This window comes from Plecotus auritus, assembly GCF_963455305.1.
Source record: "Plecotus auritus genome assembly, chromosome: 8".
Classification (NCBI taxonomy): Eukaryota; Metazoa; Chordata; class Mammalia; order Chiroptera; family Vespertilionidae; genus Plecotus; species Plecotus auritus.
In genome coordinates this window covers 21,415,171-21,429,906 of record NC_137782.1, presented here as the reverse complement: position 1 = coordinate 21,429,906, position 14,736 = coordinate 21,415,171, and positions in this window count along the sequence as shown.

The window sequence follows — 14,736 nt, the reverse complement described above, 5'->3', positions numbered from 1 at the left end:
AGGAAGGGGAGAAAGAAAGAAAGAAAGAAAGAAAGAGAAAGAAAGAAAGAAAGAAAGAAAGAAAGAAAGAAAGAAAGAAAGAAAGAAAGAGAAGCTGGATCCCCTACCTCACACCATATACAAAAATGAACTCAGAATGGATCAGACTGAAATGTAAGAACCCAAACTGCAAAACTTTCAGAAGAAAACATAGACAAACATTATGACCTTGGGTTAACTAATTGTTTCTTAGATATGGCACCTAAAGCAGAAGCAACAGAAGAAAAAATAGATAAGTTGGGCTTCCTTAAAATAAAAAATGTTTGTGTTTCAAGGGACACCATAAAAAAGGTGAAAAGATAACTGTTATGGGCTGAATTGTGTGTCCCCCAAAATTCACATCTTGAAGTCCCTAACACCAGTACCTCAGAATGTAACTATATTGAAAGGTCTTTAAAGAGGTGATTAAATTAAGCTGAGACCCGTAAGGTGGGACCTAATCCAATATGACCAGAGTCCTTGTAAGGAGGAAGAGACATCAGGTATGCACACATAGAGAAAAGACCTTGAGAAGACTCAGGGAGAGAATGGCCATCTACAAGTTAAAGGAGGGAGACCTCGGGAGAAACCAAATCTTCAAACTCTTTGATCTTGGACTTCTAGCCTCCAGAATTGTAAGAAATAAATGTATGTTGTTTAAGCCATCCCATATGTGGTATTTTGTTATGACAGCCTTCACAAACAAATACAATAACCCACAGAATGGGAGAAAATATTTGCAAATTGTGTATCTGTTAAGGGACTTGTATCTAGAATATATGAGGGACTCTTACAATGCAATAATAAAATGCCAAATAACTTGATTAAAAATGGGCAAAGAATCTGAATAGATATTTCTCCAAAGAAAATATACAAATGCCCAACAACTGTATGAGAAAATACTCAATGTCATTATCCATCGAAAAAATGCACATTAAAACTGTTCAGATACACTTTCAAACTCACTAGGATGGCTATACTAAAGAAGACAGGCAATAACAAGTCCTGGCAAGGATGTGTAGAAACCTCATACACTGCTAGTGGGAATGTAAAATGTGTTGCTGCTTTCAAAAACAGTATGAGAGTTCCTTAAAATGTTAAACATAGAATTACCAGATGACTCAGAAATTCCATTCCTAGGTATATACCCAAGAGAAATAAAAGCATACATCCACATGAATTTGTACACAACTGTTCATGGCAGCATTAATGATAATAGTGGAAACAACCCAAATGACCATCAAATGATAAATGGATAAATAAAATGTGGTATACCCATATAATGCAATATTATTTGGCAATCAGAGGAATAAAGTCCTGATATATGCCACAACACGGGTGAACATTGAAAACGTGCTAAGCCCTATCCGGTTTTGCTCAGTAGATAGAGTATTGGCCTGAAGGGTCCTGGGTTCAATTCTGATCAAGGGCACTTACCTAGGTTGCAGGCTCTATCCCTGGCCCTTGGTGGGGTGCATGCAGGAGGCTTCTCTCTCTCTCTCTCTCCCTCTCTCTCTCTTTCTTTCTCTCTCTCTCCCTCCCTCCCTGCCTCCCTTCCAATCTCTCTAAAAAATCAATGAAAAAATGTCCTCGGACAAAGATTAACAAAAAAAAAAAAAAAAAAGAAAACAGGTGCTAAGTGAAAGAAGCTAGACACAAGACCACATATTGTATGATCCCATTGATATGAAATGTCCATATAGGCAAATCTATAGAGACAGAAAGTAGATTGGTGGTTGTCCAGAGTTGGGTTTTGAGGGCAAGTGGAGAGTGACAGATCAAGGGCACCAGTTTCTTTTGGTGGTGATGAAATATTCTAAAATTGATTGTGATAATGGTTGTACAACTATGAGTATACCAAAAACTATTGACTTGTATTTTTTAAATGGGTGAATTACACAGAGTGTGAACGTTATTTTAAAAAAAGTTTTTACCCCCAAAAGTTAAACTATTCTCTGGTCCTTGAAAACAACACTGACCATGTCTTCCAAATCTCTCTCTTTTGTCCCTAGGCCATCAATGAAAAGCAAATCCCTTTATTTTGAGGTCATCTATGACCTGTTAGACATTAGGGGACAGTCTAAGGCTAATGAACATATTTGAGAACGTGAAAATAAATGGATTCACTCCAACATATACAATCTGGGCCCAGTTGGCATGCTCAGTGATTGAACACCAATCTATGAACCAGGAGGTCACGGTTCAATTCCTGGCCAGGGCACATACCCGGGTTGCAGGCTTGATCCCCAATGTGGGGCGTGCAGGAGGCAGCCAATGAATGATTCTCTCTCATCATTGATGTTTCTCTCTCTCCTTCTCCTTTCCTCTCTGAAATCAATAAAAATATATTTTAAAAAATAAAATCAAATCTGGAACATTGATATTTATAATTATAGAATTAAATATCTACATAACGTTAGGTCAACCAATCAACTCCAATTCAAGGGCTCATAGTTACATATAAAGTATATGGAAGGTAGAATTTGGGTGAATTACACAGGGTGTCCCAAAAAAATGTATGCACTCTTTGAATAATTATTAATTCCAATTGGTTAAATCTGAAAAGAAAGAAACATCAATTGAGCTATCAGCTGTAAAGTATGTATGCATTTTGGGGGGATATCTATATGGTTGCTATGATGCAAGGCAAGGACTCTAGAATAAGGAAGGCCTAGAGACTCCTGAGTTTGTAAAATAAATAAAGGAGCTAATCCAGCTCAGAGGGATTTATTTAATCCACTGGTTTCAATGCCAGCCAGTGGGCAAGTGCTGGACTGGCTGCACTCATTCATTCAACTAATAGTCCAAGGCCTGGCCAAGGCTAAGCCCTGATAGGTGGCTGATTCTGCTGGTGAAGATGTTGGCTCCAGGCCAGGCCCAACCAACAGAGGTGCAGGAAGTACAGCGGGGCCTGAAGGGCCCAAGTAAAAATGAGCCAAGTCGGAGAAAGACACTCTGGGTAAGAGTCCTGGCTCTGCCATGAACCCGCTGGCCAGTCATTTCCCCTTCCAGAGTGTCCGTTTCCTGGTCTATAAAACTCCGATTGTACAATACTTGCATGTGTTTTTGTGTGCATTTTTCCCACGTCCCCACACTTTTTAGGGAAGTGACCTCTTTTCAACCTCTTTTGTAAGCTCCCTGAAGAGTACAGGCTGGGCTGTTTGCACACAGTGGGGGGCCCATCAGTGGTGTGGAGGGAGCACCAGATGTTCCTGGCTGGCAGGTGAGCTCAGGCCTGTGATGCTGTGAGTTTAATGGTAACCAGGTGGGGGCAAATGAATTTTCATTTTTATATTTGGTTTAGAAAGAACCCTCCTAGCCCTGTGGCTCTCAATGTTGGCAGTATACTGGCATCACAAAGGGACCTTTTAAAAGTGTTGATGCCCAAGCTCTACCCCAGACCATAGGAATCAAATTCTGGACATGGGGCTTGCACTTTTAAACACACATGCACACACACAGATAATAATAATCTATAATAATAAAAGCATAATATGCTAATTAGACTGGACAGCCGAACGACCTTCTGGATGTCCTTTCGGATGAAGCCGGGGCTGCGAGGGCCGAGCCCCTTGCACAAATTTTGTGCGTCGGGCCTCTAGTCTATAATAACAAAAGAGTAATAAGCTAATTAGACCGGATGTCATTCTGGTCGAAGCTGGGGCTGGAGGGAAGCCCGGGTCCTGGGTGCCTGCTGGCAGCCACAGGGAAGCCGGGGTCCCGGGTGCCAGAGGGAAGCCGGTGCTGGCAGCCGGGGGAGGAAGGCCTACTCTTGCATGAATTTCATACATCGGGCTTCTAGTAATAATAATAATAAAACACTTTCCAGAAAAAAACGCTTCCCAGGTGAGTTAAAAATGCAATGAGCAGCAAGGCTGAGGATCACAAACTAGATCTGTGTTTCTCAAACTTTGGGAACTTTGCAAAAATGCTGCTCCTTAGGCCTATTCTTAGTACTCCTTTCTCATTCCTTGGTGTGGTCTGGGGCCTAGGGATATGCATTTTTACTGGTTCTAATGAGTCTTAGTTAACCTCCAGCTGCCCTGATAGCAATACCTTGTTATCTGACTTAAACACAGTTTCCCATATTCCTTACGTAGAAGAGTCGCCGAGGGCACTTATTGATAAATGCAGATTCCATTTTGCAATCACCAACATAATAATCAATTGAGGAAGTAACAGTCCTCAACAGATGCTGAAGCCACTGAGGGAGAGGTTTGGGGTAACAAATAGTCACATGGTTCAAAACATCACAACACCAATTATTTACTAACTGAAAAGGGAGAAAGACACCTTTACAATAGAGAGACCCGGCAGTCTCCACCAGAATCGAGTGATCAAACCCACATCCCCAAGAGTGGGGCCAGCTGACGCTGTGGCTTCTGTGTGACACAGTATGATGGACTCAACATCTCCTATGTCATATTCTTGCCAAAAATACTTAACCTGATTTTAATCATGAGGAAAATTTAGACGGATCTAGAATGTGGGGCACTCCACAGGCCTAAGGCAGGAGTTATTCTAGATTAGAAGGAGTAAAGGGACATATATCCTTGATTGGATCCTGAGTTGGAAAGTAAATATTGGATGCTGGATGACATTATTGAATTAATGTTAATATTCTGAGACATGACGATGGTAATGTGGTTATGGAGGAAAAGCTCCTTATCTCATTCTTAGGAATGCATGCTGATGCTGAAGGGAGGGCAATGAAAGGAGAAAGAAAAGCATAAATTGCCAAAATGCCAAGTGTTCTTTGTACTTTTCTTTCAATTTTTCCAGAGATTTGATATTTTTCAAAATAAAAATGCAGCTTCCTCTTGGAGATTCTGATTCAGTGGACCTAGAATGAGGCCTGGGATCTGTATTTTTATTTTCTCTCTCTCTTTTTTAATTGATTTTAGATAGAGAGGATAGGAGAAGGTGAGAAAGAGAGAGAGAGAAACATTGATCTGTTGCCTCCCATATGCATCCTGACTGGGGATCAATCCTACAACCTGGGTATGTGCCCTGACCAGGAATCAAACCTGCAACCTTATGGTGTAGGGGACAATGCTCCAACCAACTGAGCCACCCAGCCAGGGCAAGGGATCTGTATTTTTAAAGAAATGCCAGGTGGATTTCATCTGGTTCAAGACTTACATCTCTAGAGGTCCCCACAGCAACCTGCCCTGCTGGCTGCCTTTCGGTTTCTCAGACGCCTGCCAGGTACCACCATCTCTCTGCACATCCTGTTCCCTCAGCCTGCTCTGCTGTTCCCTCCTCTGCTTAACCCCCGCCCTTTTTCAGGTCTCAGCCTGAATGTCACTTCTTCAGGGAAGGCTTCCGACAAGCCCCTCAGTCAATGCCTCCCTTCCCCACTGGCTCTCACAGCCCCAGGGACCACAGCTATAATTTCCATATAGTTGTGGATTAATGTCTGCTTCTTCCATTGCACAGTGTTATGGCTGAGCTGTGTCTCTCCACCCCCCCACCCCCCGCCAATCCCAATTCATAGGTTGCAATCCTAACCCCAATGCCTCAGAATATGACTCCATTGGAACTAGGGGCTTTAAAGAGGTGAGTAAGGTCAAATGAGTTCATATAGGTGATGTGGGCTCTCATCCAGTACGACTGGTGTCTGTATAAGAAGAGGAAATTCGAGACAGAGGAAAGACTGCCTGGAGACACTGGAGGAAGACAGCCTTCTATCTACAAGCCAAGAAGGAAACAACCCTGCTGACATCTTGGTCTCAGACGTCTAACCTCCAGAATTGTGAGAAAATATGTTTCTATTGTCTAAGCCACCCAGTTTGTTATGGTGGCCCTGACTAACACAGATAGTGAGCGACACTGACCAGGGGCCAGATCTGTTTTGTTTACATCTGAATTTCTAGGGCCTGACCGAGCCTGGCACAGAGGCGGCGCACTGGCAGGCTCTGTGGAATGCATGAAGTGGGAGAACGCACTACGGTCCTGGTACACAGTCAGGCTTCAATAAACAGCTCTTGAAAATGCAGCAAGATAATATTTGAGAAATTACAAACTGAGGTGCGGGCTTTCTTCCCCTCGATGTTTATTTTGTTGTTGCTGGCGCCATGGCCCTCAGCCCTGCACCCATCTTGTCACCCCTTGCCTCTGGGGGTGCACAGATGCCACCTAGAACAAACAAAAGTGGCTTCTCAGTCCTGAGTTGCAAAATAGAATCTATAATATCCCCAGTCCAAGTAATAATAACCAGGGAGCCAAAGCACTTTTCATGTGTTACTGCCTCCAACCAGAGAGGTCTTAAGGAGTTCTAGAAATCTATGCTTGGAAGATCGAGAGGCAAGCTAAAAGGCAAAATGTTTATCCCAAACAACAGATTGGTTGAAGAGAGGTTCAACTTCTGAATTTTTAGAGAAAAGCCAGGAGAGAAAAGTTGATAACTATCAGAAAGGCAAAAACAAAACAAAATACCCACAGCTCTGTCAATACTGGGAAGGCCAGGAACCCCTTGGGTGGGGGCCCAAACACTGGTACTGCCGGTTTGAAGAGAAGATTGGCATTATTTAGGAAAGTTAGATGTGCATGTCCTATGACTCAGCAACTCCGCCGTGAGGCATACCTGCCTGGAGAAGACCTTACCCTGTGTAGGAAAAGACAGGTAGGAAAGGATATTCATCACCGCTTTTATCTGCAAGAGCAAAAGATTAGCAACATTCTAAATGCTTACCAATAGGGGAATGGATATGAATGAATTAGGAGGTATCTTAATGATGGAACTTTTTTCTTCTTACACCCTTTCTCCCTTTCTACAAGGAACCTCTGCCCCCTTTTTTAACATAAAAATCTCATGGATTCATTTAAAGTTACTTGAAATTTCAAAAAGAGAGACCTACAAGAAATCCTTTCTCTGAAATGGGGGGCAAGAGGGAGTGGGAGGGTATGCTTTGGAATTCAGGGCTTTAGAATTTTATAAATATAAAGCGGTGCACATACTCTGTATTAGTGATTCTCGCACTTGAGCATGACTCAGAATCACCAGGAGGGCTCATTAAAGCACAGATGGCTGGACCCCACCCCAGAGTTTTTTGATTTAATAGGTCTTGGATGGGGCCTGAGAATTTCCATTTCTAACAAGTTGCCGAGTGATGCTGATGCTGCTGGTCTGGGCACCACACTTTGAGAATGACTCTCTATTACATAACATCCCTAGAGGGGTCTAGAATAGCACCCCATAACCAAACACTCATAATTGCCTGTGGAATAAATACATATTATATAGGAATAAATATGTAATAATAAATATGTAATAATATATTTATATAAATATATAAATATATAAAAAATAATAAATATATAAATATGTAATAATAAATATATTAGGTTTTGCTACTGAGTCAGCTTTTGTAAACTAATGAAAAATCTCTCAGTTTTTAGAGAATTTTGATTTTTGGAAGAAAGTATAGGAGATTGTTTACTTCTAAGTGATATGTCATGACCATAGATGAAAGCATACAAAAATGGTAACATTAGAATATGCTTTCTTAGAAATAATGACAGAAAACTTCCCTGATATTGGCAAGAAGAATATGCTTTCTTTTTTAAGTACATTTGACCCCCCACCATCAGGGATTGTGAATGTTTGTGGAATGAATGAATGAGAATAAGCTTCTCTAAAAAAGAGAGAACAGCCGGTCTTGCATTGTTTCTATTGGCCACCAGGTGGCAGCAACAAGTCAGCCCATAATAGTCACATTGTCAGAACATGTAGGATGGAAGATATTCCTATGGCCATCTTGAGAAAACGCAATCTGTGCATGTTTGTAGCAGGGATAAGCCAGGATCTATGTGGACCCGTCACTATTTGTAATAGAATAAATTTAGAAACATATTTATTCAAATGCCATTCAAAGGTGGAATAATTAAATAAATCATGGCAGGAAACTATTGGAATACTATTGAAATGTTTAAATGAATGAGTTACTTCACCAAAAAATGTGCAGGAGACATATGAATAAAACTTTTGAAGTCAATTATGTGACATAAGGACCTATGTAAAAGAAAAAGGCACATTCCCATTTTTGGCTAGAAGATTCAATAAAGAAAAGATGCCATCTTTCATCTCCTAATCTATGCTTTCAATGGGATGCAAATAAATATTCTAACAAGGTTATCTTGGAACTTAACAAACTGACTTCAAGAAAAGTCCCGGGGGAAAAAAGAGAGAAATCTGGGGATACAAACTCTGCCACCTCTTAAAGTGTATTACAAAGTCAGATTAATAATTAATTGTGAACTCAGGAATAGACAGATGAATGGAGCAGATGAGTGAGTCTGGAAGTAGACCAAAATATATAAGGTTATTTAATAAACAATAAAGGTGGCATCTAAATCAGTAGATAAAAGATGGATTGCTCAATAAATATCGTTAGCGCAATTTGCTCATCATCTGAAAAGAAAATCTACTGGAGGCCTACCATAAACCTATGGCAAGATAAATTCCACCTGGATAAATGAATCGTGGTACATCCATACAATATTGAGCACTGAGAATGAATCATGGCTACATGCAACATGGATGAATAGTAAAGACAGTGCTTAGGAATGCATAATTAGGTGGCAAAACCATAAAAAGCACAGAAACGAATACTATAGAAGTCCACCTAGTGGTTTCCAACGAGGGGAAAGAAGCAAATTTTGATCAGGAAAGACCATACTGGGAGCTTTTGTGGGGGTAGCAATGTTCTGTTTCTTGACCATTATGATTATGCAGGTGCTCATTTTACAAGTTATTAGGTTGTACCTTTATATTTTATGCCATGATATATGTTACATTTTACATAAAAAGGTTTACAGTAACTAAATATATGTGAAGAAAACATAGGGTTCCCCCCCCCCTCCGATGCATTACCCATTAAACATAATATAAAAAACAGCCCTGGCCAGTGTGGCTCAGTTGGTTGAGTATCGTATCATGCAGCTAGAGGTCCCCAGTTCGATTCCTGGTCAGGGCACATGCCCAGGTTGCAGGCTCGATCCCCAGTAGGAAGGATGCAGGAGGCAGCCAATCAATGTTTCTCTCTCCCTTTCCCTTCCTCTCCCTCTAAAACCAGTAAACACATACTATTTTTAAAAAGGGAGAAGAATGTGGAAGCTGTCTTTGTATCAATGTGGTGTGATCTCCAAGATATATTATGTACTGTGGAAACCTTTGGAGCAGCCGTCACCAACCGGTGGTCCATGAGGTCCAAAAGATTGGCGACCGCTGGTGCAGCGTATGCTGCTATTTGTGTAAAAGTACGTGGCATGCATATGCTGACTGCATCCTCATGGTGTTGTCTACAATGTTTGTGGCAGATATACAGGCACATACATTTTTGAAAGATTAGAAAAAAGCAGCTCCGTATGCAGTGGTATTGAATGATACCCAAGACATATTGCTATATGACAAGCAAAACAAGGAAAGTATGAGTACTGATACTTTTTAATATTTTTAGTGGAAAACTTCAAACACATACAAAAGTAGAGAGAGAAAGATAATTCACCCTATGTAGCTATCCCCATATTCATGATAATGAACTCATGGCCATTCTTGTTTCTTTTTTAAAAAAAAAAAATAGTTTTTTTATTGATCTCAGAGAGGAAGGGAGAGGGAGAGAGACATAGAAATGTCAATGATGAGAGAGAATCATAGATTGGCTGCCTCCTGCACACCCCCTACTGGGGATCGAGCCCGCAATGTGCCATGACCGGGAATCTAACCATGACCTCCTGGTTCATAGGTCGAAGCTCAACCACTGAGCCACACCGGTCAGACAAGCCATTCTTATTTCATACATGCCCCCTCCCATTCTCTTGTACCCCACTTGATTATTTTGAAGTAAATCCCAGACACTTCCGTATGTATCTCTGTAAATATTCTCATTCATTCATTCATTCATTCTCTCCTCCCTCCCTCTCTCTCTCTTCTCTCCTCTCTCCATAGCACATTACTTCTAAAAATAAAAACCTATCAACGATTCTTTCATATACTCAAATATCCAGACTGTGTTCAAATTTCCTTGATTTTTTAGAAGTTTATTTTTTTAACAGTGATTTATTAGAATCAGGTCCAAACAAGATCTACACTTTGTGTTGTTTGAAATGTCTTTTAATTTAAAGCCCTCCCCTTCTTTTTATTCCTTTTGCAATTTATTTGTTAGGGAAGAAAAAAAAGTTGTTTAATTTATAGCTTCCCCCATCCTGCCTCTTTCTTTCCTCTTGGCAATTTATTTGATGGAAGGAAGGAGAAAAGAAGGTTAGTAGTCCTGGAGAACTTTCTGCATTCTAGATTTTGCTGATTGCATCCTCATGGCATTATTTGTCATACTGGTGACAGATTTTACTCATTTGCTCCATTCAGGTCCCCTTCCAGCCTTCTCCACTCTGGTCTTTGCCCCCAGGAGACTGACTTGTGGGGACTATATCAGCCAGGCTCTCTGGCTTCAGTTGGGCTTGGCCAATATGGAGCCCTGGTAGGAATGGGAGGGAGGGAGGAGAATGAGGTCACACTGTTTATTTCCCTGGCTCTCTCCCTGCTTTGTCTGTGCTTCATGACTGAAGGTGACAATTTCTCTCAAGACAGTTGCTCTACACAACTCCCTCCCCTTCCAGGTTCTGGTAATCTCTCCCTCCTACTGGTAAAGGCTTCTCCGCTGCTCATCCCAGGATCCTGCACTACCCATCACACTCTACCTTCCCTTTGTAAATACCCCCTCTTCTAATTGTGCTAATCTGAGTTCACCATCTGCTTCCTGGTAGAACCCTAACATACAATGTTTCTATGTCCCAGTATTTCCAGTGAACTGGCAGTTAAATCTGAGGGCTTGATCAGATTCAGGTTAAATTATTTTGTAAAAATACTTCATGGATAATCCCACTGGCATGGCTCAGTGATTGAGTGTTGACCTATGAACCAGGAGGTTGGGGTAGGGTTTGATTCCTGGTCAGGACACATGCCCGGGTTGCAGGCTCAATCCCCAGTGTAGGGTATGCAGGAGGCAATCAACCAATGATTATCTCTTATCATTGATGTTTCTATCTCTCTCCTTCTCCCTTCATCTCTGAAATCAATTATATATATGCATTCCTTTACATAAGTGTAAAAAAATACTTCATGGATGTTGTTCAATAAGTCATATTGTTATCACACCAGAAGGAACATGCTATCCATCCATGATAATGATCCCATAAACTTTTCACCAAATGGTGTTTAGATGTTGTGGATGATCCTTGTCCCTTGCTTTTATCAGGAATTCGAAAATGGTGGGATTCTATCATTTCTTCTTCATGGATTAGCTGGAAATCCTCTACAAAGAAAACTTCCCTTATCATTTATTTGGTTACCCGGGAGCACAGTTGGTTCAGGAAAGGCAGGATCAATGCCTGCTTCTTCCTCTTTATCAGTTTTCAAAAGTATGACCTGGTTTCTCCAGAGGTAACCAATGATGAAGTCATGGATTTTAAGATTTGATGTTTTATCGGTTCATTTTTATTCTTTCTGATGCTCAAATTGTTCCATTTCCTGGCCAGTGAGAGCCACTACAAGTTGGCTCCTGAGTTCTTTAGATACAGTCCCAAGAGTCTTAATGAGTCTTTCATACTTTCCTTGCTTTCTAAGGCAACAAGATACTCCAGGCTTGTCCTAACTGGTTTGGCTCAGTGGATAGAGCATCGGCCTTCAGACTCAAGGGTCCCAGGTTCGATTCCGGTCAAGGGCATGTACCTTGGTTGCGGGCACATCCCCAGTAGGGGGTGTGCAGGAGGCAGCTGATCGATGTTTCTCTCTCATCGATGTTTCTAACTCTCTATCCCTCTCCCTTCCTCTCTGTAAAAATCAATAAAATAAAATAAAAGATATTCTAGGCTCATCTTGTATATTTCTTGTCTTGGAACTGGAATCAGCCGTTTCTCCAAGGGGCCCTGGTTCCTTTTAATAAGAAATGGTACTTGAGAAGCCACAGTAGGCATGTTTCTGGACACTGAGTTGTTCGTTATTTCTAGATTGTATTTCAGCTAAGAAAATAATACTTTCAGAGAGAAGATACATCACGTGCTCATACTGATATTTATGACTTAGCCTGGCCGGTGTTGCTGAGTGGTTGAGTGTCGACCTGTGAACCAGGAGGTCATGGTTTGATTCCCTGCCAGGGCACATACCCAGGTTTCAGACTCGATCCCCAGTGTAGAGTGTGCAGGAGATAGCTGATCAATGATTCTCTCTCATCACTGATGTTTCTATCTCTCCCTCTCCCTCTCTGAAATAAATTTTTTTAAAAATCTTTTAAAAAATAAAAATAAAGAACTAAGGAAAGAATGTTCATGTGTCCAAACCACCAGACATCTGGAAGATTACCATCTCAGACCAATCCAGAGACTCAGAATGCAATACTAATTCTTTTCAAAGATGTAATTTTTACTATAAAAACTTTCAACCTTTCTCTCTCTCTCTCTCTCTCTCTCTCTCTCTCTCTCTCTCTCTCTCTCTCTTTTTGAATACTCTGAGTGCTTACCCCTTAGTATTTCCAATTTGTAAACCCTAAGACCCTTGAATAAAACTTTGTCGTTTTCAATTTTGGCAAAGCCTCCTGATTCATTTACATTCAGTTGACACCATTAACCCGACTCCCACACAGTCTCCAGATGGTTGCCCAGGCTAGTTAAGGGCTGGCAGGGTAAGCTATGCCCACTTCCAGCCAGGTGTTTTATCAAAATGTTATGCAGGCCAAATGTGATAGGAAAGTGCCAAGCAGCTGGATTCATCTCCCAATTCTTGTCCGGGTTAAGGAATGACTACCAAGAGAATCCCACTTCATTTCTTCTGGAACATTTCCAAGAGACTGTCTAGCTAGGCCCAGGCCAGGAGAAGCCATCCTATTAAGCATTCCTAAGAATGTGCCAGCTCAGACTAGTGCCAAGGAAATGTTCTCCTGCCCCCACTTTCCGGTGCCAGAAAGTGAATGTACAGGTAAATACAAAAGATTGTATTTTTATATTTCTCCAGAAGACTGTTGACTAAGTAATGTTAACAATGTATTATGGCCCTAGCTGGTTTGGCTCAGTGGATAGAGCGTCAGCCTGTGGACTGAGGGTCCCAGGTTCAATTCCGATTAAGGGCACATGCCCAGGTTGCAGGCTTGATCCCCAATATGGGGTGTGTAGGAAGCAGCCAACCAATGATTCTCTCTCATCATTGATGTTTCTCTCTCTCTCCCTCTCCCTTCCTCTCTAAAGTAAAAAAAATATTTATTTAAGAAAACAAACAAAAAAACACACACCACAATGTATTATGTATGGGGTTTATAAACTTAAGTAATACTGAAACACGTGACACCAATAACAAATTCCCAAAGTGGGAAATGAAGTTGTGGTAATATACTTACATTGTATATGAAGGGTAAGAATTCATTCAAGGCAGATGGTAATAAGTTAAGGAATCATATTGTAATCTATAAGGCAACCACCAAAACATAGAGACATAATTAGAGGGGTAAAATGGAATACTGAGACATTACACAGGGCTAAATGATTTACTTTGGCCAGCGAAAGGTGAGTAGGCGTGATGTGTGTCACCTCTGGGTAGACACATTTCGGAGCCAAGACTTGGCTCTTGCTGTTTGGTTTCCTTGCTTTGTGTTGAGATGGCAGGATCGCAGGATGGTGTGCAGTGATTGTGTGGAACAATGCATTCCCCACACCCACACACCACACACTTGCTGACATTCACTGGACATGCAGCATAAGAAATAAACTGTGTTAAGCCTCTGAGATTCTTGGTATTTGACGGATACAATTGCATTCCTGGAATAAAACCCACTTAGTCACCATGTATGTATTATTTTTTAAGGTGCTGGCGGGGTCTCTTTGTAAATAATTTACTTGTTTACTTCATTAATATTTTTAAGTTTGAGATTAATCTATGGTTTTGTGTGTGTGCAATCTATCAGATTTTGATAACAATGATATACTTGCTACATAAAAACAATTTAGCCCTGGATGGGTTGGTTTAGTGGTCAGAGCATCGGCTCGTGGACTGAAGGGTCTCGGGTTTGATTTCCTGTCTAGGGCATGCACCTCGGTTGCAGGCTCAATCCCTAGCCCCAGTCAGAGTGTAAATGGGAGGCACACAATTGATGTGTCTCTCACACCGATGTTTGTCTCTCTCTCCCTCCACTCCTCCCTCCCCTCCACTCTCTCTATAAAAAAAAAATCAATGGAAAAAATATCCTCAGGTGAGGATAATAATAATTTAGATTATTTCTCTTGTTTTCTATGCTTGGAAAGCACTTAAAGAACATTGGAAACATCTATTCTTTAATGGCTAATAGAATTCTACGAACTTAACTGGACCTGGAGCTTTTTTTGAGAGGGGAAGCTCCATGACAACTTTCTTAAGTTCATCTATGGAAATGGGTCTGTTTGGATTTTATATCTCTCTACTAGGGTTAGTTTGGGTATGTTACATTTTCCTTAAAAAACTATTTCATCTAGATTTTTTCAGATGTATTTGCAGTTATAAATGATTTTACTCGTTTTGATAATTATTTCCTTATTATTTTGTGTATTTGTGCTTCTCATTCTAATTTAAATTTTTGTTGTTTTTTCCCTAGTAGTTCTTAAATTGTGTTGATTTAAAACAAAACAAAACAAAAAACACACAACAGGCTTCTTTACTGTTCGGCTGCAACCTCCAGAGTTCCCTGGGATGAAATCTAA